This window comes from Petaurus breviceps, unplaced genomic scaffold (assembly GCF_028583685.1).
Source record: "Petaurus breviceps papuanus isolate PSGF00001 unplaced genomic scaffold, PetGlider_PUasm1.0 188, whole genome shotgun sequence".
Classification (NCBI taxonomy): Eukaryota; Metazoa; Chordata; class Mammalia; order Diprotodontia; family Petauridae; genus Petaurus; species Petaurus breviceps.
The window spans coordinates 41,061,485-41,066,429 of record NW_027185804.1 but is presented as its reverse complement, the minus strand read 5'-3'; positions in this window follow the sequence as shown (position 1 = coordinate 41,066,429).

Sequence of the window (4,945 nt, the reverse complement as noted above, 5' to 3'; positions counted from 1 at the left end):
CAGCCTGACGGGTCCAAATCAAAGAACATGCTGCAAAGCAGAATTTATTATTATGTTACTATTAGCAATTATTATTATATTACTATTAGCAAAGCAGAATTTCACTAGCTCCAAAGAAACACATAATGTGCAAATTTAGAGACAAATCCCTCCCAAATGGTCATATAGACATTTTGTGCCTGACCTGTATGTAGTAGAGCCTACTGAGTTCATATTGGTATGATCAGCCATAGCCAGACACACTGCATATCGGTCCTGACATCATGATGTCATTTTAATCCTTTTAGGAGGAAGAAGGACAAACAATAGCTTGTAAGCTCCTTGAGGGAAGGAACTATTTTTTTGCCTCTTTTTTGTATCCATGGAAAATAACACTATGCCTGGCAGGTAACAGGCATTTAATAAATCCTGATTGATTGATTGATTGAGTCAAGTCCTTGTAACAAGTATGCCTCCAATCAGTAATATTCTAAAGCCTACTTGAAATGACTCTTATGAGCCAATTTTAAAATTTTCAGTGTCAACATTTATACCTTGGAAATGGAAAATGCTGAATATTAATTCCTGATTTGCTATTTTGTAGACTGTCTAGACTTAGGCAAATGATACAGAATAATATTGGTAATGCAGATAAACCTTAAAAGTGTGTCCTGTGTGGAGTTTTTGAGAGATGTGTGAAAATTTTAATTAGACGTCTACCAATGTGTGCCTACCATAAACCACATCCAAACTTTAATGAATGTGAAGACCACACTAATCATCAGACCATGGAATTTAGACTTAGAAGGGACTACAGAGATAATGTCACTCAAAACTCCAGGCCTGGAGAACAAAATGAGGCCCAGAGAATTGCTATAAATTCCCCAAGATCATACAAGAATCTATGAGGAGATCTGGGATTTTAAACCATATCCTTTGGTATTTTTTGTTACTTTATTGTTTTACCTTTTCACAGCTCAAATTCCTCCAGTGAATTTTTCCAAAGCCTCAGGGAGGAATCATATTTAGTGATTTATTCCACAGAAGAATGCTACAGTGAAGAAGAGAGGGTTGACTAAATGTTATTTGAGGTTTTAAATCACTGAATTTCTTCTCCCAATCACTGAACAGAATCTTGTTAAAGTCTGAATTTCTTCAGCAAGCCTTTCCTAGTCCTCCTTAATCTTAATGGCTTCCCTATAACATTATCTTGAATTTATTTTCTACTTTTCTATGTACATATTTATAAATCAAATCCACTATTAAACTGGAGCTCCTTGAGTGCAGATTTTTTAAATTTTATTTTTATTCCCCACACTTAAAGAAGTGTCTGGTAAACAGTAGGAGATTAATAAATATTTTTGACTGACTAAAATTTAAAAAATGTGAACTAATTTGGCAAATTAAAAACTAATACTTTCTGGGTACACTGAGTGTTTAAACTCAGATCTTCTGATTATGTAACCATTCTCTTTGGACTACATAGAGTTTCCTTATTCCTTCCTTACTTAATCCATTAATCAGACAACCAGGGCATATTTGTTAAATGCCTAGTATTTGGCATTTCTAGATACTGTTTATACAAGGACAAATGCTAAAAATCCTTTATTTTTGAGGAAGTAACAATCTAACTAGATAAGATGGCAAGCACACACATAGCTATCACACGAGATTGTAATACATTGTCTTATGAGGAAGATACTTGCATCCAAAGGGATCATGAAAGGTTTCATGTAGCAAGTGGTATTTGAGATAAGCTTTGAAAGAAAAGGAATTCTAAGAGGTAGAATTTGGAAGGGAGGGTAACCTACTCGTAGGAGACAAGTACTGAAAAGTACAGGAAGATTTTCATTTGTTAGGAACAATATTAAAAGCAATTTCACTGGATTGTAGTGTCAGTCATTCAACAAACATTTATTAAGTGCTTACCATGTATCGGCCACTGCTAAGCATTGGGGATAGAAATATGAAAAGAAAAGATAGTCCATACACTCAAGGACATTATAATTTAATGGGAGAAGTCAACACATAGAAAGGAAGCTAAAAGGGGAAGGGGGAATTACTTGGCACAGGACCACGATGAACTTCAAAGGAGTTCATCCAAGTGGGAAATGAGGAGATGATTGGACTGAGCACTGTCCTTACTGAGCACTCTACCCTTGAATAAAAGCAGGGGAGTATGCTAATGAGATGTGAGTATCAAGACTGATGTGATTTTGTAGGATGGTGAGATTTCTGGTCAAGATATTAATTAGAGTATGAGGGAGAATTCCAAGGGAGTGCAGTTGGTAGGAAATACCTGGGAAGGGGAGTAAGGTGTAAAAAATCAATTCATCTCTGTTCTACTTGTACATGAACATGGTTTCATTAAACTTTCTGCTCTGGAATCGAGGACACAGTAACAGACTTCAACCTGTGGCACATTGGCATGAAACATTGGAGTGTAAAACCTAAATCAATCCATCCACCAATCAATAAATGAGTCAAGCAAGAAAACAACAAATATTTAATAAAATAGATACTTACTATATGTAAGGTGCTACACACTTGTGAATACAAAAAATAAAATAATTTCGACCTGCAAGGATCTTATTAATTGTAATGGTCTAATAGATGAGGGTCCAGGATAAATATAAAAGTTAATAAATACCTTTGTGTGATCAAGGACCATCTGCCTTGCCTCTTCCTTTATATATTGCTTTCCCCAATTAAAATATGAACGCCTTGAGAGCAGAGAATGTCTGTTATTTCTATTTGTATTCCTATTGATTAGCATATTTTTGAACATACCAAACTTAATGTTTTTTTTCATTCATCAGTAATTCAGGGAATGTTTAAAGAAAAATGATAACTCACATCATGTGCAGGGATGAACATGATATTTCAATTCTTGCAAGGCCTGTCTCCTCTGACTTCAGATCCAGCCACATCTTACTATTTCCAATATTTAAGTCCAACATATCAAGGGGCCTAATTAAAGGCAGTCACTTATAATGTAACTGAACTCATATTTATTACATTTAGTAATTAAAGTCCTTGAATAGACCTTAGAGCAGGATGTAGAGTTTCACAAACTTTCTAGGAACAAACAAAAGCAGTGTTGTTCTGGATCATTAATTTCTCCATCACTTCCTAAAGTCTAGACAATCTGAACAAAGCAATGAGGCTTTATTTGTAGCATTTGCTAATTTGAGGTATAAATACTCACTTTAAAAAAACCATCTTTCATGAGCTAATTTGAATTGGCTCCAGTATAAATCCACTATTCACTGTTGGACACCAAATTTACACAATTAAATGATCAATCATTTATAGATCATATGATGTATAAAAAGGAGATATAAGAGATCAACTTGTTGAATTTCATATTTTCAGAGAGAAATGAGTAGAGGCTAGAAAAGGGAAGTAATTTTTACAAGGTAATACAGATAATAGGTGGGACAACTCGTGTATAAGCCCATGGTCTCCTATTCAACACTTCTTGAATGAGCACTGGAATTGGAATCAGAGAAGCTCTGTGCAAATCTTCCCTATGCTGTTTGCTACTTCAGTGAATTTACTTGAATCATTTGTACTCTTTGGGCCTCAGTGCCATGAGAGAATTAGAAGATATTGTCTCCGAAGTTTCCGCCATGTCAAAAACAATGATTATAGAATCCTATTAATACATTATAACAACCTTCTAAAATCCAGAGAGTCAGAATTTGAGGACTGCATGGAAACTACATTTTACACTTGATAGCAAATTTAAGATTGTAGAAGTTGTTGAGACCCACCCCCTCCTTTTTCAGCAGAAAGAATACAGGCTCAGAGAGATAAGTGTCTGAGGCAGGATAGAAACTCAGAGCTTTCTCACTGTGAATCTGGGCTGTTTCTTGTTTCTGTTGCTGTTGTTTCTGCTCGTAACCCTTTGAGCCTAGCACTACATATGCCATTTTCATTAGTTTATGAATGAGAAGGTTGAACCAGAGGGACACGTAATGACTTGCCACGTTTGGAAAGCCCCTAACACAACAATGTCAAGAATCCAACTCTACTCCCCTGTTATACTCCAATCTTAGTATTGGGAATCTGGCTGATAATTAGTGTTTTTTAGTTCTAAACTTAGAACAACACCTTACTTCTCATTTAAAACAGTAAAGACTGACCTGGGAAAGGCTTCATCTACACAAAGCACATGAAACGTAGAATACTCTCCATTTAAGGAGTCTTATTTTGAATTAAAAGAGGGATCTTGGTAGGTAGATAATCATGGACACATGGTTTGGTGGGATATACTGGGCAGTTTTAGTGCTTAATGAAGAAATAGTGTGGTGTATTGGGAAGAATGTGGACCTTTTAATTAAGAATCCTGAGTTTCAATCTCTACTTAGTAGAGGGGTGACATTTGAAAAGGAATTTAAATTCTAAAGTTTCAGTTTCTTAATCTGAAAAGTGAGTGTAATTCCTATAATATTTACTTTACCACATTATTGGGATATTCAAATGAGAAATGGATTTATTGAGCTTTGTAAACCTCAAAGTTCTATACAATGTAAATTATTATATGTGTTTGTTATTTTAAATATATTCATCAAAGGAAGTAGCAGCTGAATGTAATATTTCTATTCTGAGAAAGGTAAGACCATATCATTTTATTTTTCTAATTTCAATGTTTCTTATCACTTTGTGAAAGACATATTGTTATCGTGATTTATTTGGAATTATCTGTACTCTCCTCAATAGTTGAACTTTCTATGATCCTACTTGAGTTAAAGGTTCCACACAAGGAATTTGAATTTTAATATAAATGATATGAATCTCTTGGACTTAACAGAGAACTTCCTGACTTGGATGGCATTTGCAGTTTTCAAATTTAAGAGTTCTCTTTGCAAATTACATTTTTTTCTAGTACAAAACATTGGGGAGTATAAAAAACCCTTTCCTAATGTAAGGGGCCATTGTTTTATTATTTAACTTAGGTAAA